The 24,318-nt window shown below is 41.2% G+C and overlaps 1 protein-coding gene across 1 annotated transcript in view; it reads left to right on the forward strand.

The window, feature by feature from the left end:
- Window positions 1-553: 553 nt before the first annotated feature.
- LOC140145791 (adenosine 3'-phospho 5'-phosphosulfate transporter 1-like) overlaps window positions 554-24,318 on the forward strand; it is a 39,785-nt gene continuing 16,020 nt past the window's right edge. The window contains 1 exon segment of the mRNA XM_072167470.1: window positions 554-645. The gene's annotated coding sequence lies outside the window, so the exon portion shown is untranslated.

The raw sequence follows: 24,318 nt of genomic DNA on the forward strand, positions 1-24,318 counted from the left end.
TATTTATGTGTACTTAATGATACTCTTTTGGCAATCCTGTACTCAATGACTCCCATTTTACTTTTTGTTACCCCAATGACCATCCTTTTTCAAAGTTTCATACCGAATGACCCCATTTTTTCAGGTTGTGTACTGAATGACCCCATATTTTTGTAATTGTACATTTGACCTGAATGCCCCCTACTTTTAACATGGCCGAGGCACATCCCTGCCATTTCAGATAGGGAGTGCCCCCCCCCCCGGGGGGATAGACATGCAGTGGATTTTTAGCCCACTGCAGGGGCCCACTGCTATGGAAAAAACGCCCTCTGTAAAGGAAAAGTTTAGCTATAAAAAATATTAATGCGCTAAATGCTCCGTTTTATTGCAGTATTTAGTAACATTATTAATAATTGATTAATTTATGTATAATGCCTTTTCACACTTCATTTCATTCAGTTTTGTTATGCTACTTATTTTTAAAGTGAGGAAGCATGCTTTGAAGAGTATAAAATCAATATTTTAGCAGAACTATTTGTTTAATTATAGCGTATACAATTTAAAATTTAGGTGTTGCTAGGCTCACGTTTCCACGTACACACGGTCACTGAATAGTGTCTAAGTTTTCACTTTTAGGAAGCCCGTTGTCACTTTACAACTTAAAAAGTAAGGATCATGTATGAAAAAATAAGGAAGTATATATATATATCCGACGCTCATCCAGACACAGCAAATTTATCCAATTTCAAACATCAAAGAACTGCCTAAAGTACTCATTTATACCACGTACCACTGTCGACTGGAATAATTTACCTTCAACTATAACATCAAATCCGGACAAGAAAAAGTTTAAAGAAACAGCTCTACAGTATTACACAAGAAAAGCAACCAACAACTAAGAACAGCAGCCTAGCACCAACTGCTTGTTTGACCCCTTTCAGGGGCGTTAGGCAGTATACAACCAGAACCAGAACCAGAATTGTTTTGTGTTGCTTGAAAGTTTCCAATGATTCCGAGAAGCTTAAAAATTGCATGTCATTTTTGGTGCAAAATTCGACAGCCTAGCACTAGTAGCAGCCGACGTACATGCGTATGTAAACACTAGCCTAGCTAGTACAAGGAACTTATACGATGTCCTCATTCACAAACTGATACTATCTGTCCATCGTATAAGACTGTCTCCGTACGGCAATGTGGTGAAGGAATATTATAAGACCCCTTAGGTCGGTTTTATGACGGGTCTCATTTAGTAATTCTTCTTAGTAGATTAGTGGTTATGTTAGACGACGGATGGTGTTAATAGTGAAGACAAAATCAAGACAGCATCAGGCCAGATGTGTGGTTCCTATTGATCCATGATTTATTGGCTGACAATCTTACAATATGAAAAGTTGATACGAAAAGTGAGAGAGAGAGCCACGATCTTCGCTCCGCTCCCCCTTATATGCGACCCCACCCTACCATCGATCCGGTATCTGGCGACTCTTGACCAATCGTAGCCGAGGATCGCCCGATACCCGTGATTGGCAGGGCGGTTCTCCAATAAAGAGGGAGTGGCGCGCATGATCGATATTAGGCTGATATTATCTTTATCTTATCGCGGTATGGTAACTTTCCTCAACCTTTTGTGGGGCTTTCCCTAGATGGCGCTCCACTCATTCGTTCCAGCCGGAGTATGATTCAGAGGGGCTTACATATACTTCCTCCCTCCGAAAACCAACGCTCCGGCGTTGATAATACGATGAATGGAATTATGGAAGGGGGTAATGAGTGGAACGCCATGTGGAAAAACCCCACGTGGAGACATGGAACCTTTGGTGCTACCAAAAATATAACATTGCCCTTTACCAAAATATATAGATAACCTTTGCCCTTTACCCAAATATATAGATAACATTGCCCTTTACCAAAATATATAGATACCATTGCTCTTCACCACAAATATATAACTTTATCCTGTACTAAGATATGCATAGCTTCACCTTGTACCAAAAAATATATAACTTTACCTTGTACCAAAATATATACAAGTAAGAAATAGACCTTTACGAACGTATGATAACGCGTCACAAGCTAACCTTTTGCACACCCAAACGGGCGTGTGTTTGCCATGGGCTATAATACTATGAAAATGAAGTAGCGGCATTTCAACTTAGTTCATTGTCGGATGACTTGACTCGAACCTCAAAGTATGAAGTAGAGAAGAAAATCATGTGAACGTCTGAACGAAAGCATCGTTAGACCGAACCGGCTTGGTAAATTGGGGGGGGCAACAACAATTTGTTTTGTGGAATGCGCCCGTAAAGTGGATGGAGTGGTACATATTTTGTATGTACCGCTATATAAAAAAAAATTTGACGTTAATTGCCTGCCAGACTGGACGGTAGCTGACGATGTAAATTAATTGAAATGCCACTACTGACAATTGGAAAACAATTGTGCCTACATACACGTGTGATAATACCCCAATACCGCAATTATTACTTTATTATTGCGTTATTAAATTACTAGCATGCTTGGCATAATTATGTTTATAACAGTATAATTGAAATAACTTACAAGTATGGACACCTCTTATGAAAAAAAAAAGAAAATGCAATTATAGGGAACAAAGACTTGTTGTTTGTGACTGCTGGTGGCAGTTACCTCTCACCAGGATCGTTGTCGAGGAACTGTTATTATCAAATACTAAATATGCAACTTTTATAATTTGGTGACTCCTCTTGAAACTGGGAACAATACCGGACTGCATACAATTAGCTGTAGGTGGGTGTTGTTACTGGTTTCGGTATCCGGACTCATTTGATACTCAACAATAGAGGAACTGAATAACTGACCGTAATTTATTCGTGGAGCGACGCCGTGTCGTGACCTGTTTGCTCCGAGCCCTTATCGAGAATGCTAATGAGCGCCCTCTCTTAACTAGGCAATTATTATGTGTATGCCGTCTCTGTGACGGCGCTATTGTGTCGGCAGGATGTAATTATCGAGACAATAATATTTGTGAGATAATCGAAACTCCGCTGATGATACACAGCGGTGTAAAGATTGAGTCGGAGAGTTGAAAGGTAGAATAACACCCTGAAACCTTTTAATCGGTAATGTATGCAGTCCAAACAACGGACTTCCGTCGTGGCTGGTGGATGATATCAACAGAGATGCATTACAATGAGCATTAATTCGTTATGTGGCCTTTTCAATAACAAAATGATTGCAATAATAACAGTACCTGACCAATAACTTATATTATGCGCTAAAATAGTCCTCCATTAGGCACAGATTTAAGTCAAATTCTACCCGTATTTTGGAAAACCAATCCTGTCCTGAATATGTGCGTGAAAATGCGAAACTGAAAGTAACAAGCATCTAATACCGTCCATAAAAATATATGCTTTAATATATAGTAAAGAAATTAGAATGAAACCATCCTTAATATATGGCTTTAATATATATATATATATTACGAAAGCACTCTTATCTCGTTTTGTTTTTCTTTTAAACTTAGTTTACTACCTTCACCTCTGAGGTGTTGTGACGTTCAAGGGATGACGGCCTCAAATAGGAAACCTCTATGCGTCATTGCCAAGTATGATATTTGACATTGACAAGTCGATGCACTAAGCAGTCCAGGAAAACGCGCGTTTTTCTAAGGTCCTGAACATATTACGTGGACCACCAGAACTGAAAAACGCGTTGTGTCGCTTACTGGAGCTAGAAATTGCGTAACTGACCAAATTCATGGTGATCCCCCCTCCCAAATGTCGTACGCATCTCAAGTCCTGACTCGGGTAGCGAGGCAGGTGGAGATCTGTATTTATTTATCATTGCTCCACACTAGCGAGCACCCAATTATGGAAATATTGCGAACTCATGCCAAAAACAAATCTGTCTTGCGCCTCATCTGGGGTTAGCAACATTGCGTGTGTCCAGGGATATGAGACAAATCATATCCCTGTCCCTGTGTGTCCCTTGAAACTCCACAACACCTCATTATACATACAATATATACAAACTTTAACATCTTAAAACTACTTTATGCATATAACGGAATGTAATACTGAATGACAAAAAAAAAAATGCCGACTCACCGTCCATTATGGGACATGAAGGATTTCGGAGACTTGGAGACAAAACATTTATTACTTCATTGACCTTACTGAAACTCCCTACGCGTTAAGCAAGTTATTAAACGCTCGATATTGTTTTCAATTGTGTGTTTGTTTTTGTTTTTGTTCTTCTCATTTGTTGGACTTCCTTACCTTGGGCCACTGGGAAGCTATCAAAGTTAAAGGGCAATCATAATTTAAGTTGGTCTTGTCGCCCTTGTATAGCTGGATTTTTTTTTGTGTGGTGCGAAAATCCATTCGCACTTTCATTGTTTAAGGGGGTTATGGGGGACTGGGGAATGTTTTAACTCATAATGGAACGGTGAATGGCATTGCGCGCAAACCTTCAATAGTGATCAAAGCTGTGCTCTTAGCGTTGGCTGATGTGAAACAAACCCAGAATGATAGCAACATTGTATTACTTAAACGCATGGACCCTGCTAAAAGAGAGTTCTTGAAAGATAGGAGGATAGGTCACAGTTAGCATGTTGTGGCACTAGGCTGCCCTTACAATGTAATGCAGCCTGGGTGATTTACTATGATGATCTGACCTGCCCCAATCAAACCTGGGGTTTATTTATAGGGGTGGGGATAAGGGATGGGGTGAGATGATAGGTATACCGAATTTGCACGCCTCGTAAATTAGGGGCACGATGACCAAATAAGCCAAGTATTGGCTAGTGTAAAATAAATGTGAAGCAGCATAGCCACCGGTTTTGCATACCAGTGTGTATGATCGAATACCAAAACATTGTAGCATATAAGCCTCGTAATCAAATTCAAACGGACATGACTCTCACTCCACCCGTGTCTACCATGTCGAGAAGTAAAAGGGGAAGGGGTGTGATCGCACAAAATCGAATGCCAGAAAATTATGGGCTGCCGGAAACGAGGGCCGCGGGCCGGATCCGTGTTCAATATTTTACCCGGAAGTACCCTCCGCAACTTTCCTGGAGCTGATAAATTTAGGGATTTTCCGTTTTGATCTGGGACATGCGCCTCAGTCTGTGAGCACGGGCGGGGATTCCTGAACACCCGTCTGGTGTTTTGTGAAAGAGTCATGTTCGTGTCGATTTCAAATTTCCCTTGAGTTACGCAATATTGAGAGTAGTACCCGTACCAACCCGACTGATCACATACTACTGTCCATATCGCTTTACAAGTTATAACTCCTCATTGGTCTCCAACGACCACTGAAGGAAAAGAGGACGCTTATAAAATGCCGAGGAGGTTCAAACGGTGGGGGCTGCTCACCCCCTCCCAAACGCACCTTTGGTGCCAAAATGAAATAGAAATATGTTATGACTTTGGGCAGATCTGACACCTGTAAACACTTAAGAATAAAATCGAGGCCATCCTGCATATTCCTTAGCGAAATATATACTAAGTATACCAAATGACCTTTGCAACCTGCAATAAGTAGGCTATACTCTGCGCTATTCATTTATGATATAGTATTTGCCTATACCATACAACGAAATTGAAAAGATTTGAGGTAAGTTGCTACCTCCTGACGACAGTATTACTGTACCGGTACGCGCAATCCCGACTTAACAAATGGCGAAATAATAAATTTTGCCAATTTTCTCCAAAATTCAGCTATCGACTAATATACTGTTAGAAACTCGTGATAGACTGTGTTGATCCCTCCTTCTTTTTTTTTTTTTTTTTTTTTTTTTTTATTATGAAATAATTGATAACCAGAAAGCCATAGAGCCTGTCGTGTTGCTTTAAAGCTACAAATACAAACAGAATTTATATCGCCTAGGCTAAAAGAAAAGTCAAGTAGGCCTATCAGAAAAGGAAATTCAAATACCATGTAAGGTCTATTACTTATTATACTATAAATGTGTACTTTATAGAAACATTGTGAATAAAATAATAGGCCTACTAATCACGCTAATATTAGATGGGCAAACTCCAACGGCCTAAATTTACAGTCTAGATTATACTGCATGCCCCCATGAGTGAGTGTTTATATCTCGTTATGTTTGTATTGTTGCTTGTTCTTTGCATGCAAGATGCTAATTATGTCTAATCAGGCAAGTCCAGGAAGCTTGTGGTCCTGTACTTGCCTGGCCTGTCAAAGCAGGCGCGACAGCGACCGGTGTCTCGCCGAATTGCGATGAATTGGCATCTTGCATGCACCGGAACCTGACAGCAGGGCATCCAGGTTGGATGCGCCGGGTTGTTATATGATCGGGGGTGAGCGGCATCGTCGTCGTCCAAGTACAACTTGTCGTGGCATGCCGCACACTCCCGACATGTGAACACTCGAGAATCTGGGTTGACAGAAAAGACTACTCGGAATAAAAACCCTTGTAGGATGGCCGCCTGAAATGGGCGGCAAAATACCGAGTTAGCCTGTCCCGGCTCTACAATACCCGGTGTGAGGCAGGGTAGATAGTCCGAACAGACGATCATGTCATATATCTCCGAGTTTGACTTGTACGTAAATTCTGAGAAGCGCCAGAGGGCCAGACGCGCCTTAAAAAGCGCATATTCTAGGGCGTCCCCAAGTAATTGTTCGTCTGGACCCCATAGCTTCCACGCGCGAACATCGTATTCGTCGCGCGTGAACTTGGCGATGGCCACCAGCATGTTTGGCATGTTTGCAATAGTAAAATGCCAAGCAATCCTGGTGGCCCAGAGTTGGATAATCAGATCGCAATTTAAGTATAGACCTATGTCTAATAGGGCATGGGGAGGAACGCGGTCCAGGGTGCGGAACGCGTCCTCCACTCTATGCCTGCTGTATAATCTGAAAAATATTATTACCTGCTGCCAAAACTTTTTGGCGATCGGGCGTGGGCTGTATTGGAACGCATAATATTTGGCCACGTCTCCCTGCACTGACCACAGAGACCAATCTGGGTGGATACGGTCGGAGAGGCAGGGGAGGGAGATGTATACCCAATTCTTATAAGGGAGGTCCCGAGTATGAGGGCCTATAATGATTGAGAGAGCCCTACAAAAGGGTAGCATGTATAGTAAAAGCTCCGAGTCTACTGCTATACGTTTTGTGCAAATCAAGTTCATAGTAAAATAAATGTCATTGATCGAGCGGCCTAACGCTGAATTGATTGTGGTAGTAATGTTTGGGGTAGGGAGCACCGATAATATAAGGAATTACCCTGGAGTATATGATACATGAATCATGTTATTGGCCTATACATGGTTGAGGTTAGAACATTAGTATTTGTTGTTATGTATGTCTGAATTTGTATTAACCTGTCCTCTGCTACCGTTTTGCATGTGTACCTTCGGGGTAACAGTGTCGATATTATATTATTTGTATTATTATCCCTGAATTCTTTAAGCGAACATGCATAATACAACTTCCACGGGACCTGGAGCAGGTGCCCTGAAGTGACCTCAATAAACAGAACCAAAATCTACCAAAGTGTATCCAAAGTCAATATTATGGTGTACCCACCCGATTTGCTATGCATCTGACACACGCCAGTGCTAATCAAACACTCCTGAGCTCATTTCAGTATAAAAATAGAATAGGAGGGCTATCCCCATTGATGATGGTAGCCAGTATATTTGTATAATTGGTGACTGAATTTCCCGTGACAGCACGCACATCTGTATATATTATGTGTGCGCGGTAGGCCTATACAGTTTGATATGCTAGTAGGTATATATATTAGTGATATAATAACGATAATAATTTATGTTTAGAACCCGGGACACCCACAATTGAACTATACTAATGAAAATGAACATCCGTCGAATATATACGATTAAATAAAGATATTACAATATTAGCGATTAATTGCGGCTAATACTACAGCCGGTAGTAAAGCCCGTTTCATAACTGAACATAGCAATTTTGGAAAACCTGGTGTCAACACTCCGGTCCCACTATGTCCGATAGTTAATATTTTGGGGGTAACTTTCGATTATTCATTTGGAATATATATCAACAAAAAAAACACAACAACAGCGGGGTTGTTCACTTGGGTGAAATCGCTGTTGCCTTATCACTAAGGGGGAAAATTTGACGTTGTCCGCCGACCAAGGTGTAACGCCTGGGAAACAAAACAGTCATGCAACCTATATGTATTTGCATGATGTATACTCATATTGCGTTGCAATAAGTTTATAAGATTTTGATATCCGAAATACCCTATGCATACTCTCATTCATATGTTATGAAATCAACCAATTTCAGGGGTCGAAATCGTCTACGCCCTGTACGGGGGGACAATTCCCTCTCACCGGTGTACTTGTAATGGAAGGATCAAATGTTGATGATGATGAAGTCGATTCTGGGGAAGTACCGGGGGTCACCGACTCTGCCATAGACGGGTCAGAAGATGCTAATTCATTACCCGTATTTGGGCTGCTAGCAGACGCTGCTGGGCTGTTAGCTGGCGTTGTCGACGGTGTCGACGGTGCCGACACTGTGACTGACGGTGCCGGTATGACGTATTCTTTTGGTACTGTGGTTGGTGCGCCTGTAGTAGGCTGTGTAGATTGTGGTGGTCGCCGCAGCAATAGAAAGATGACTGACGGTATGGTTTCAACTTGTCATAGTGGACTGTCGACGGTGCCGCCGCCGGGTTGGTTGTGTCTACAATACGGTACAGGCGCCCATCGTCCCACCTCTGGACGATACGAAACGGCCCCTTCCATCTGGGGTAAGCTTCGATTCCCGGCGTTCGTCTTTTAGCCATACCAAATCATCCACTTCATACGGGAGAAAGCGTACCGATCTGTCATAGTAAAATGCCTGTCGACTTTTACTGTGCTCAGAGTTTTCCCGGACGATATCATACGCGAGCAGTAGTCGCCGGTGCAATTCTGAGGCATAGTTACTGTGCTCATGTGGCATCGCCACCGGATCCGGTATCGAACCTGGATCGCTAAATAGGATGTGAACTGGTAGCAGTGGTTCTTCCCCCCTTTCCAGAAAATAGGGTGAAAAACCTGTGGTTGAATGCCTAGTAGCATTGTAACATAATTTGACGGGTCCTAACATCCGATCCCAATATTTGGTGCCTAAATTGCTAGCTTGCAATCTTTTTGTAATGCTGGACTTAATATCCCTATGCACACGTTCAACTTGACCGTTAGACTGTGGTCTATAGCTCGTGGTGCGGGACTTTGCTATGCCAAACCGACGCAACAACTCCCTAAAGACGACCGATTCGAACTGGGCCCCTCTATCTGATTGTATACTGATAGGTAGTCCATGTTCGCTGACGTAATGGTCAAATAAGTTGTTAGCCACTGTAAGTACCGATTGATCTACCATTGGGTACATCTCTAGATACTTGGTAAATAAGTCAGTGACTGTCAAAATATATCGGAAACCGGTTTGAGAGAGAGGCATATAAGTGATGTCTATAGCCAAATGACGGCGCCTAGGTACCTGAATAGGACGTAAGGGTGCCTTTAATTTAGGTACTGGGCTGGAATGACGTTGACACGCAACACACGATGCACAGTATTCCGTAATATCGTCGGGCATACCTGGCCAAAAACAGAATTTTCTAGCCACCTTTATGGCTGTCTGTGCTGAAGTGTGGCCCGCCAATGCCGCCCCATGCAATTGGTGTAACACCCCTGAATCAATTTCTGGGGAATAATTACTTGGTGTGGTTCTGCCTGTAAGTCTTGCACGGTAGCAATTCGATATAATAGACCGTTAGTGCCTAATTTAAGTTTACTCATTTGCCGCCATAAACCCGTAAGAAAATAACCTTTGTCCTCTGGTGCAGGAGGTCTGTCAGAATTAAGCCATGTAATGGCTTCCTGAATGTCAGAATCTGAGTCTTGTGCACGTTTAATTACTTCTTGGTTGAATGTGAAAATATCGGCATTATGCATATTATGTGGCAGTACCCGAACTGTATCGGAACTTGCATCTTGGGGTTGGGGACCCCCCAGGGCCCCCTCATCGTCCTCCATATCATCAAGATGGTCCCCAGCTAGCATGCATATTTCGAGAAATTCATTTTCAGCCCTGTCTGTGTCGGTTTCTGGGGGGGGGTACCTACTAAGGCTGTCTGCATTGTTGTGTTTAGCCCCCTTCTTGTATTGGATGGTCCAATTCAAGGGATCTAGTTCTAGCACCCATCTAGCCCGTTTGCCCGTAAAATCGGCTTCCAAGTTTAGTTTGCGCAATGCCAACAGTGGTCTATGGTCAGTAATTATAGTGAATTCGGACTCTCTGAGGTAGTGTCTAAATTTTCTGATTGATGCTACAATGGCGTATAGCTCCCTATCAAAAGTTGACCAGTTTCTTTCGGTTTTGGATAACTTTGCCGAAAAGTATGCCACCACCCTCTCTCTATCATCAACATGATGCTGGGACAGTACGCTTCCTATGCATTCATTGGAGGCGTCGGTGTACAATAACCATGGTAGACTAAAATCAGGGTGAGCAACGATGGGTGAGGACGTGAGTTCGGTTTTCAAAGTATTAAAAGCCAAATCACACTCTTCGTTCCATACGAATTTAATATCTTTTTGAGTCAGATGAAAGAGTGGCGATGCGATAGTGCTGAAATTTTGTATGAAACGCCTATAATATGAAGCTAAAGAGCAGAAACCGCGTACTTGGGTGGGGTTAACGGGCGTGGGCCAATTCTGTACTTTGGCAATGTTACGATCACAAGGTTTACCCCCCGCCTGGGACACTTTGTAGCCCAAGAAAGTGATTTCCGCTTTAAATAGATCACATTTTTCGGGGCTAAGTTTCAGATTGGCGGCCCGTAAACGGGCAAAGGTTTCACGCAAGTTCGCTAGTTTCTGCTCAAAATTCTTGCCGAAAACACATATGTCATCTAAGTATATGACTACTTTCTCCCATCTCATCCCCTTAAAGACCATCTGCATCGCGCGTTGGAAACTGGACCCGCTATTTTTTAGCCCCATCGGAAGTCTTTTGAACTGATAAAGGTTATTGCCATCCGAGAAGGCTGTGTATTGTTTATGGTCGGGGTGCATTTGAATTTGGTGATACCCACTGGTAAGATCTAAAGTACTAAATAACGCATTGTTTCTAAGGGCGTCAATTGCTTCATCTACCAACGGGGTCGGCATACTATCCGTCCTAGAACAAAGGTTGATAGCCCTGAAGTCCTGAGTTAGTCTATATGAGGGTGGTTTATCCCCAATTTGCTTTTTCTTGACCATGACTATTGGGCTTGACCATGCACTGTCACTAGGTTCGATCACATCATTGTCGAGTAATTTATCAATATGTTTTTGAATTTCAACCCGTAATTTTGGTGATGTTTTGTACGCTCTTTTCTTAATTGGTGGATGATCTCCTACATCAATTCTATGCATTACTATATCAGAATTACCATATGGTTCATCCTCGGAGGAGAAAACATCACAATACTCAGTTAATAAAGTTTCTACCTGTTCCTTTTGCTCGGCTGTCAGAGCTGAATTCGACAAGTCAATAGGAGGCAATGTTTTGGTTTTGCATTTACCCTCTCTGGAGCTTGAGTCAACATCCTCTGTTTGCTCTGTTGTTGATTCAAGTACCTGGAAATCATCACTCTCGCTGAATGAACATGTATGTAACAAACCAATGACACTATTTTCACCTAACTCTATATCAGAATTTGATAAATTAATAATTTTCACAGGGATTTCGTTGTTAGTAGGTCTGACCAAACTCTGTGCCATCAAAAGGGGAAAATCTATATCTGAGCTCATCTGTAATAATGAATCGTATTCTGAGAATTTTTCCCTGGAATGATCTAATGTATCCAGTTGAAGTAGAGCATGAAATACCGTTTCACTATTGGCTGGTAGAACTATAGATTCAGGCAGGCGAACTTCGCAGGTTTTCGAGCAAAGCTCGTCTTTATTTAATAGAGGTACCTTTTTCCCATTGAATGTTACATACCCCCTCTTGAAGTGTAGGCCTATATCATGTTTATTCAATAGATCCATACCTATTAATAATGGTTTCATCTTTTTCTCCGGGTTGGCAATATGAAACGTGTGCGTTATTTGGGACCCCCCTAGATTTACATTTAATGTGACTGCTCCTAATAATTTAACAGGATTACCTGTGACCGTGACCAATTTAATATTTGGGGGTTTTATATGTAACGGGGCATGCTTTGTCAGGGTGGCCAGCGTGTCGCTACGCACTAGGCTAGCCCCTGACCCTGAATCTATAAAAGTTTGAACCCGCCTATTGTTAACCGTGGTCATAATGGTCTGTGTAGATTGGCTGGACACCACTGAAGCTAATTCAATGCCGTTATATTGAAGTGTTGGAAGGGTCATTGCTAAATTATTATGAGACATTGAATGAAATGATGTAGGCGACGATCGACCCATATCGTCACCTAACGCGAGTTTTCCTGGTCCGTGTCAAATGTAACCCTACGGGTCGCTGGGCTAGCGGACCGTATGGACGGCGACGCGCGTCCCGGGTGGGGGCTCGGTCGCCGTCCTTGAGCGCCGTCTCGTCGACGCTCCCCTGAATATGATCTGTCACGCCGTTCATTGCCGGCGTTATAATACCTCCGCTCCCCACTATCACGGCGGTGGAACGGAGGTGGACCATTGCGGTCAACCTGGCTAGTACCATGATTACGTGATGGGTCGTCAAATGAACTTCGCCGCTGACCTTGCGGCCGATCATACGACCCTGACCTACTGTCTCTTGCACCGAAAGAGTAATGGCGCGATCTGTCGTTTGACATAGACCGGTTGCGTATGTCGCGCGGTCCATTAAATGAATTCGGGCGGTGTCCGTGACTTTGACCTCTATAGCCATCACGCCGGCGATCATTTGATCGTGATTGTCTATAGAACGCCTCCTGTCCGCGCCCGTCACGTAGCTCATTGATGAGGCGTTGCGTCGTCTCGTTCTGACGACGCATTTCCGTCACTAATGCCTGTGCCCCAGGAGTGTTGGTAGAGAGTTTTCTCAGCTCTGCCAACACCGTCTCCAACATTTTTTCAGTTGGGTTTTGCGCGTCTATTGGCTCCATTTGTGCTAAGACTGGGGTCGGAGGTTGTGCCCCCAGTCCAGCCGATGAAGCATATATGTCTACCATTGGCATGTCCGATGCCTGATACTCCTTCATGGCGCGTTCTGCGTTTTTGCAGACGCGGATAGCGGCTTCAAGAGTATCAACATCTGTCTCCCGACACTTACCCTCAAAAGGGTGAGACACCCGCTATGAAACGGCGTAATATCTCAGATTCTCTTTGTTGGACTGAATACGTGGGGAAGGCTTGGATCACTAATGAGCGCAGTTCGCTCTCATACACCTCTACATTTTCCCCAGAATGGCGTGGACGCGCCGTTAATGAGCCCTGGAATACCCGTAAGAAGTCCTGATTATTAAATACTGCGCTGAGCCGCGCTTTACACAGTTGATAATCGTTTTTTGTGTCCTGTGGGAGGCTGCGGTACACTTTATATGCATTTCCTGCTAGTTTTTGGGGCAAAATTGAAACTAATCGTAGATTCAAATCTGCGGCGTCTGCCGCGATAGGCCTAATGGTATCTTCAATACGACTGAACCAGTCGATGATATTATCATATTGTTCACCCAAAAACTGTGGAATGTCTAGCGTGATTTGGAATTGATTATGTACTGCCATGCTTAAATCGTTAGTATTATTCTGTTGTGAATGAAACCGGTTTGCACTGCTCAATTTTGATTTATTCTGCTGGTTAACACAAGTATTTAGTGGTATAAAGCCATGAAACCTTGCTTGACTTAAATAATGGTGTCAACTAACTACCCGCTTATGCCTATATTATTGTCCACCACGATGTTTGTAGTGATTTCGCTATCAAACTGTATCTAAACATATAGCCTAGTCGGTAAACTCGTTATCCACTTATGTATTAACTAGAGCTAATATAATTGTGCTTACAATAACACGCGTTTTAGGCCTAACGGTCGAGAAGGTTACTGTCCAAACAAAGAGAGAGGAATATTTTCTCACAGAACAGAATAGAACCAACAGAGTGTAAATAGCAACTTAGTTGCCGATCCCCTTTTTACCAGCCTTAAATCTGGCTTAGTTCGCAAGCGCTTACAAATAATCTTACAAATGGTGAAAACATTACAATATAAATGTAAAATACAATATCAATGCTATTATAAAACATAAGACATTATTGAACCAATGATTTCAAACGGATTGTGTACTTGGACCACTTGGTGAACAAATGTAACACTGTACTAAAATGACTCTTCTTTTCGACAATTCATAACAACCTTGGTAATTATATGAATCATATGAATTGTTCTTGTGCTGAAAAAAAAATATATTTCTCGTGCATTGGTCAGTATATTCGGGTTTATAACATTGGTTGTAATTTTGATCAACATGCAACCACTTATGGCTGAACGAATTTAAGCCTGTCCACAGGTTACTTCCCAAAAATGAGTAGACAAGTTTTAGAAAGCGGCCACCGGATGAACGAAAGCCTGAGCGGTGGTTTCAAATTGAACTTGCATGGAACAACGGTTAGCTGCTCGAAAATGGTAACGAATGTTATAAACTCGATTACACCTAACCTGCATGTAACTCAAAATTCTGTGACAAGCAGCACGAGATAGATTGCGAAATTTTATGATAGCTGTAACTGGATAGGTATTGTCATAAAGCACTGGGTCCAAAGTGAGGTATTGAATTTTGGGAGATACTGAGCTGGCCAAACTCGGGGAATTTGGACTGAAATGTTCATGCCTTATTTCTAAAAATTGGCCATAGCGGACCCTCTATATTTAATAAAGAGATTGTGGCTATCGGGGAGATTTGCCGAAACAGTCGGGACACAGTTATGATCGAGCACCTGCACGTTTGGATAAATATGAAAGTGGTCCAAAATGAACAAACAATGTTGGTGATTGAATAAATTTAGAAACGAAACTTCGTAAACCGCATCCAGTGCAACAGGACCGTTGAGCAATAATTGAGCTGGATTTTGATTATGTGAGGAAACGTGGATCGAAATACTGCGTGGTGCGTAAAGTGCTGGCCACGGCTGGAAATGCAATATACTAAAATATTTGGGTACACTCATGAGGCTATCAAATGGATATGTAGTCTGTTGGGGACGGGGTACAAAACAATATCACATATCAATCAACATTAACAAAAGTATATAAGTCGAACAATCTCACCATCCCCTGATTTGTTTTGAAGTGAAAGATGTACTCCGTCTCTGCTACCACTGTAGATTCGGAAAATATCGCGGAGAGTCCTGTGTTTCGCAAATAGTTGAAATCATGCAATCAGTGTTCATATCAAGAAGCGCTAAAGTTCAAGTCGTAGAACATCAGGTGCACTGTTAGATATTTGCGAATAGATGGAGCCAAAGAGTCAGTGTCCGTGATGACTAACACGCAAAAGTTCAAACGAAATATGTCATTAGTCGCGGAGAATCCTCGTGGTGAATAGATGGAGCTACAAAGTATAATGGAGGGAACGCAAAAGTTTCATTCGGTGAACCGCAGATCTGAGTTAACGGCGAGAGTCAATGTTCATCATGAAGAAAAAAAACAATGCCAAAGTTGACTCCGGTGTACATCAGATAAAGTAAGTTTATAAGGTGAAGAACGGTAAAAACAGTGGGATGACCGTGAAAAACTCCAGTGCAGCTTAGATGTCAAGTTCTGTAACAGTGTTGAATCTCGGTGTCCGAGCACATCACATTACCTCAAGAAAATGTACTTTTTACTTTGCTGGGGGACTGCGGATACTGTCCAATTGATGGGCGATGACTGCCGATTCCAATGGATCAAAAAAATGACTGTCCCTGGGTTTGAAGAATCAAATTTCTGCCCCTGGGTTGGAGAGGCGAGTTGACGAATTGAAGACTGGGCAACGTCGAAGAGCATTAAACAGCATGGAGCTGAGGGTAATTAATTGACAAAATCACACCTCTGTTTCATTGTCTTCGGTATTTGAAAATCTTCTATTTCGACGCCTTACGGACGTGCGTGTCTTGACGATTGTGGTATTGCTATACAAAGCAATGTAATCTGCGATTCTGCAGATGTGTCTGTATAGACCCCGACGGTGGGGAATTTCGTTGGAATAGGTATAAAATATAGCTGCCAATAGTGCAAAAATAGCAAAAGTGATGATGGCCTGTACGGCTATGAGTCCCTGTATCGCCCCAGCGATGTGATAATTAACATCGGTCGACATAGGATTAAAATTGTTAAATCCACCGGCACACAAGTCGAATCTGGTGTGGGAACCAGTTATAAGACCCCTTAGGTCGGTTTTATGACGGGTCTCATTTAGTAATTCTTCTTAGTAGATTAGTGGTTATGTTAGACGACGGATGGTGTTAATAGTGAAGACAAAATCAAGACAGCATCAGGCCAGATGTGTGGTTCCTATTGATCCATGATTTATTGGCTGACAATCTTACAATATGAAAAGTTGATACGAAAAGTGAGAGAGAGAGCCACGATCTTCGCTCCGCTCCCCCCTTATATGCGACCCCACCCTACCATCGATCCGGTATCTGGCGACTCTTGACCAATCGTAGCCGAGGATCGCCCGATACCCGTGATTGGCAGGGCGGTTCTCCAATAAAGAGGAGTGGCGCGCATGATCGATATTAGGCTGATATTATCTTTATCTTATCGCGGTATGGTAACTTTCCTCAACCTTTTTGTGGGGCTTTCCCTAGATGGCGCTCCACTCATTCGTTCCAGCCGGAGTATGATTCAGAGGGGCTTACAATATTACACAGTCAAGAATAGGCTCCATCATTTTTTTGTTCTGAACCCTCCCAGTCTCCCAAAACATCAAAACATCAAAAGCGTTGCACTTATACTTTACTTAAGACTGTCCTTTTTCATATAACGCAGACAAAGTAGGGCCAACTTGCCTAGAAATGGTCAAATTTTGGCAAGAAATATCTCTGTGTAATCCTATGTAAGTCCCATATCACATCGTTATCGGCGATCGAGGTTTTTTTTTTTCTGAAGTTTGGTTGGTACCCACCAGCGTCATGCATGTGACACGGCTAAAATAAGCGACCGGGAATCGGGGATCGTTAAAACGTCAACAAATTTCAAAACATAGAAAGCAGTAAACTTATTGGCGAGCGGTCCGAATTTTGAGCCATAACATAAGTTTACGTGGTGAACTATAGCCTAGCATATGTTCAGAACATCATACTAATTCACTTTCCCAATGGACTACCAAAACATGCCACCTTCGATGTACAGCTGTAATTTTCTCCCAAATATGTTTCACTTACCATTTCATGTTTGCTCAAGCTTGACCAGCACATGGTGAAGAATTTATAGAATCCATTTTCAACATGTATGTTCCTTCAAAATGACAATTTCATGTCAATATTCCCAGCAGCAGCTTCCTAAATGTCCAACTTTCATGAATTGATCAGAGATGTTATCATAGCATGTTCTGACCTTTATGACAATGTGCTTGGCCAAGCCTCCCAATTGCCATATCAACTCCCAACCACACTCATTGGGAGATGGCTTCTTCCCAAATGCAGGATAGGATGTTTTTTTCCATCTCATTCCTTGCACTGGCTGACCTATTCTTCAATACCATCTAGTGCAGAGAATAAGAACTATGCCTCAATATGATGATAATATGCACACATGTTCCAGATAATGATGCAATATTGCACACATCATTGCACATGCATGGCATGCTATGTCTTGAAATACCCTCCACTCAAGCATGCAAGCATTAACCAATGAGGAGTTAACATGTTGGCAATTTAGAAAGGGTTGCCATTTCATGCCTTTCTGCACACATTGGGGTGCTATGGATTAAATGCTCAGTGGACACACAGTGACTTTTTTATTGCTTGCACTGCCTTGGGCTGTATTGAGGTGTAATAATTGGAAATCATGATTTGGGGTTATGTTTTGGAGTATATACATTGAACATATACAGCTGAAATTTGACTGTGGATATTTAAACTTTCTTGAACAAAGTGAGTACAAATTGGGGATCATATTTTTCAGACATGGAATAAGGACTTTTAATGCAAGTTGAAAGTGGTAGGTATACAGGAATTTTTATAACTGGTGTAGTTATCATGTTTTGAAATATACACTCTTTGACAGCTCTCTCCGTGCCTGTTTGAATGCCTGGTAATACCATGTACCCATACACTAGGTATGGGTACATGAGACCAGGTATAAGCCTAGCATCAGCTCAGTAGCATGCTAGACTCCGCACACCGTCGACGTCCTATACGATAAATATAAATTTAATACTCCGTTGGTGAGAGACGGGCGAATGGTAGTGAGCGACAGGCGAGTGGTATTTCACTGAACGCAAGAAAAGGAGTTCTATCTGATTGGCTAGCAATCGATCGCTTAGGTCGCTCAGTAGTCAACTACAAACTCATGCATTCAATTCGATTGAAATCGATTATTCTATTATTGACGAAGACAAAGAGCGTGATAGTGTGTCAATAATGTACATTGTATTGCAGCTGGATTTTACATACATTCCTTTATATTATTATTTCTCAAAGAGTTGAATATGATCACAATTTTTACCCAGGATTTCAAATTTTTACCCGCAAATTGCAGTTAAACATATCCACAGCAAAATACCGGTCCTCACTAATTAGTACATTTAATTTCCAGTTAGTACATTTAAACGAAACCTGTGATTTACGTGACAACAAATAAAATTTTCTTACAATAGAAATATCATATGGGATACTGATATGGTAGGCCGCAACCGCCACAACGTGGAGCTGCTACGCGTAGCTGACTTTTTGTTCCGTGGAGCCAAATTGACCAATCATGTTAGAGTTTTTCATTACTCGGAGGTAAAACTGACCAATCAAGTACGACTTACTCATTACGTGAAGCGAATTTAGTCATTAAGAATTTGCCAGACGAGCTTCACGTAGTTGCAAGATATCCTCGGTCACGATAGTTATGATTCAAAAAGTAATTTATGAAAAGTACGAACCGACTTATTATTAAGATGGACATGCACTCACAAGAAACTCATACAGTATTGTACACAACTATATAGCTAGGCAGAGTGGTGGTAAACCATGCACACAATTCTGCGATCTGCAGTGTACGCCGGGAGCTGATTTGTACAACTTGCGCGGCGTGGCCTGCGGAATTCGACCTTCAGCAAACCAGTTCGGATTTACTTAATATACTAGTAGTAGGCCATACATACTGTAGTTACGGTACTGCCCGTTTTCCTATACACAATACTCAGTGCGCTCACCATTGACGCGTGACCTAGTGTATGTTAGAAGTATTATGCCATTGCCTATATGACGTCACTGTGTAAAAAATAACCAGTCAATATTTAAAGTATTCTCTGAAATTCTAGAAAATATAGTTTTGTAACATTTCCTAAATTTTTAGCTAATTTAGGTGTTTGGAAATATTGGTACTTTTGTGTTTTAGCAAGGATATGTAAACGACAGATAACACCAAAAAATATGAACAAATTATTTCTAAACCGTGTTAAGTCTGCAAACCATTATGCTTCTCATTTTCAAGAACGCTGGTTAACAATAAGCAGACTATTGTCTCATTTCGTAAACAAAAGCCCAGACAGTATTGTTACCTTGCGTTCGCTTTATAATCATTCACCCAACTGAAACTATAATACCAGCTCATTGTTCATTGCACAGGTAAAACAGACACAAGTGCAGTGTGTATTTAACCAGAGAAGATCTGATGTAACATAGTTGAGCTGTTTTCATTGAGTGTTATCTTGGTTTAATAGCTTTTAATGGGGTTTAAGTCCTTCAAAGGTCGTGGTGAATTCTATGTAGGCATGACTGCATCATGATTATTTTAAAGTCAACAACATTCAACAATATGATCACCGTGATAGTATGACAGTATCAGTACCGTGGGTGTCAGTGATCCTGGCCTGACACAGTAGACAAACAAACAAACACGCCACACACATGGCACATGCATGCAAGGTAACATTGACTATACACTAATCAAACAATGGTATTGATCCTGTACAACTGTTTGTGGTTTATTTACATTCGATTCATTTAAAATCCACATAGTAAACATTAATTTTGGCAAGAGTTTTCTCTCTCTGGAACGATGATGCATCAACTGGCTCCGCGTAATGAAAAGATCTAACATGATTGGTCAATTTAGCTCCGCGAAGCGAAAAGTAAGCTACGCGTAGCAGCTCCACGTTGTGGCGGTTACGGCCAGCCATATACTGATCATGCGAAAATCGTAAAACATAGAATAGAAACAGTGTGGCCGGCTCTCAAAATCTCAAATTGTATGCATAGCCTGAGTCGCACGGCCTATCTCGAACAAAATAGCTCAAAATCACCATGCGTAGTTGTTGAAAAACGTGAGGATTTATCGTACTACCACGGCAATTTTTAACACGAAGATATAGGGATGTTGACGGTGTGCTCCGGGGCTAGACTATGCCTAGTACAGGGATCTATACGGTGATTTTTTATTTTGGGTGGATCACCGTATTCTCTCGGTCAGAGCCACGTCACATCCATTCATGCAATCAATCATTCGATCAGGGGTCGCGCTAACCTGCGTTTCTGCGCGTATAGCGCATATTTTTAAGTTTGAGCGCATCTATTCATTTTTGCATACCAGTTCAGGGGTTTTCATGCGCGCAGAAAAATGAAAACATGTGAAAGAAAAATAAAAGCTTCGATCTCCAATATTTACAACCTGTCCAGAAATTATGTATTAACATAAAATGCAATAACATAAATGTTGAAGTGAAGTCGCCGTAGCATTGTAACATAATTTAAAAATAAAAATAAAATACACACCGCCAGCGTAATTTAACACAGATTGTGATATTGTCTAGAATCACTGATGAGTTTTATTGCAGTACTGAATGACGACACGTACATGTATGTGAGTTGGTAATTTCTAATTCTAGGGATCGGTAAGAAATGCTTCAAGGGTGGTGTGTAGAGATATGCCAGCGGTGAAATACGAGGCCGTAGAAGAAAAAAGTGACAAAAATTTGCCCTTGAATTATGTTTTATAGTCAAAATACTCCAGTAATTCAATAAATATCATGATATTTGGCCTAAACTTGAACTCATTTGCAATGAAATGTCATTTTTTATTGAGTAAATCATGGCTTTTTCACTCGTCCATGTGACTTGCAATGCTGTTGAATTCTGCACTTTGCCGAAGTTGAACTGCATTTTATGGAATTCGGCGAACTTTTATGGCATAAAGCAACACTTTTAAAGCAAGTACACTGCGTGGGAACTTTCTTTAAAAGCCAGATAGTTGGTTAATAGCGAGAATTGCGGCGTGAAAGGGAGATTGCGTTTTTGCCAGGCCTTAACTATTTACACTTCATAACCAAAATCACAAAATCTGATACTGATATATTCAGGCATTGAGTTTTGCAATGTGACAGGTGTGCTGGAAATCGCACGCCTGGATAACCCGAGGTGTGCTTTTAGGTGTGCTGCAAATCGCACACCTAAATAAACCAAGGTGTGCTTTTTTCAAAACTGGTGTATGACTATGATTTCATTTTCAGCTAAAACTTAGCAATTGTGACAACATACATGTACTTTTTTTAAATGGCCATGGTAAAAGCTCTGGGGTAATGAATGGTGTATACTGCATAGATGTCCCTGGACTTTGGACTTATTGCTAGTGTCATTTGTAATTTTTTTTTTTTAATAAGTTTTTTTTTTTGGATTTAGAATGTCCCTAGAATGTCCCTGGAACTTTAGAATGTCCCTGGAATTTTTTTTAATTAAAAAAAAAAAATTACAAAAAGATTTTAAAAAATTATAAATTCTTGTTTAAAATAGGCAAATTTGTAAATTATGTTCACATAATAATCTATGAATGATTTTAAAATGCATTTGTTTTGTATGCTTCTTTACTTCATAAATAGGTTGTAATGTGAACATCAATTATAAATTTGCCTATTTTGAACATGAATTTATAATTTTTTAAAATCTTTTTTGTAATTTTTTTTTCAAGTTTTAAAAAAAATTAAAAATATTTCAGGGACATTTTTAAGTTCAGGGACATTCTAAATAAAAATTTAAAAAATAATATTTTTTTTTTTTTTTAGGTGTGCGAAAAATCGCACCCTCGGCGTATTTTCAGGCGTGCGTATGGCGTGCGAATCGCACTTTTCACGCCTTAAAACTCAATCCTGTATATTGAAACGGGCATTCAATACTTGACTAAACCCCTCATTTTAGGATTTGGCGCATATTTTAACACTTTCAGGGGTTCAGGGTTCTGAGAACCCCTGGTTTTAAAACCTAGTGCTACCCCTGCATTCGATTCATCATCATTGCCATTGGAGTGAAAACAACTTATCGCATATTTTTATTTGCAGAGCCAGCTAGCTCGTTCACGTAGCGGTTCCGTTGTCCCACTGCGGCACTGGCCTACTACACCTATAAACGTAGATTGCATGGCGATCGGAGTGTTATCGTCAGAGCACCTCGGACTAAGAGCCAGCGAGTCGAACCTGGCACAATATACATTGTAGTGTGATAGCTTGTGATTTGTTCGAGCATATCTCTAACACGCAATGCATCCGTGAGCAAATTCGTGGCTAGTGTTTCTCGAGCAACTTGTGATGTACACTCCAGAGTTCAGTGAATGCAAATGTTGCATGTTTTCACTCCAGTGCTATTGTCAGCCGGTTCATCATGCCCGGATGCATGTCCGTCTGACAGAATAGGCATTAGGCCCCTAACACTAACAGTTTCCCGTCACATAATTTCTGAAAACAAGTGAGGTACATGTAACTTTTTCATTATTTTATTCATTTAATCATTATTCCTTTTTTTCTGCCTTTCATTATATGACCAACACGCATGTAAAATGTGTTGTTATTTGCCGCTCACTCACATGATGATAGTAGCCCAAATGAGATTCAAAAGAATAATTAAAAAGAGTCTGCAAGGTTGACAGCAAAATGTATGTTTTGATTTTAATTTTTCCACAAAATATAAAGGGATATTCATAATTTTTTAGAGACAATTATATTTTCTTTTGTATCGCAAATCCGTACATAAATTAGGGAGACTGGCTCTTAATAGTCGGGTATCTACCAGGTTTTAATGTGCATCCCCCCAGGACTCTACCAAACCAACTTTTTTAGCTTCCGGTACAATTACGGAATAGGGTGCAACTTGCTAGACTTGAGTCCAGTCCTCGTTTACGGAGGTTAGGGTTGGGGTAGTCCGAATAATCAGACCCAGAACAAATTTCTGACATTATCGTGTACTGGGTCTGAACTGTTTTCATTCGAAATCTTGATGGCAAATTGGACAATAGAAGCACATGGTGCTACTTCACAGTTTTTTAATCCCCTATGTTGCGTGAATCACTGATTTAGTCTCTATTGTGGACCATCCTTTTGATACTTGAGTATTTGGACAAGCGGAACAGGTTTGACAGGCCCCTTTGTCTACCTTTCTGTTTGTAAACAAACGAGGAGGTCGAAATCGTCCTCCTCGCCGAATACGAAAGTCAGCGTAATAGTACGGCACTAGGGTTGGGGTAGGGCAGTCTTGTAAGTAGAGTTGCACCCTATTCGGCAATTGCTCCTAGCTTCCTTTTATGGTCCTATAACACATTCAAGATGTTATAACAAAAAATATTTCCAGGCACTCCGGCCATATTCAAGGTTAAAGGTCAACACAGTGGTCAAATTTCAAAGTTGCTCAAATCTGGTTTACAAGCACACCAAATTATTCCTCTCATTGCAAGGATTCAGAAAAGTATAGTTTGACTTACCTCGACTTACCGTTCTTGAGTTATAAGCAAAAAGGTCAAATTTTGAGCGGTGGTCAGTTTTTTTGGCCACACAGGAGCCCGGCACAGGGGCCAAAAATGCTCTGATTTCAACGCAAAAGGTCATTTTTTACCATTTTTATTTTTCTCAAGGAAAAGCATGTTTTCCGCATATTTCTGTGTTATCCGTTTTTTTTTCTTAAATTCCGTGGATTTTTCTGTGACACAGAGAACTTGTCACTTTAGCATAATTGCTTACCTAGATAACGTACTGAATTTATTGAGTTATCGTGTACCGTACTTATATTGTCATTTCAGTGAGAAAATGAACATGGAAATAATTGCCATTGAAGTTAAAATGGTCACTTTTTGCACTTTGATCAAAGCTCACAGGAAAATGTAACAACTCTTGTTTTTCCCCTCACATTACGTCAACATCAGATGAATCCACAGCCCCTTTTGAGAAGTTTGAGCAAAAGTTAACCCAT

Source organism: Amphiura filiformis, chromosome 2 (assembly GCF_039555335.1).
Source record: "Amphiura filiformis chromosome 2, Afil_fr2py, whole genome shotgun sequence".
Lineage (NCBI taxonomy): Eukaryota > Metazoa > Echinodermata > Ophiuroidea > Amphilepidida > Amphiuridae > Amphiura > Amphiura filiformis.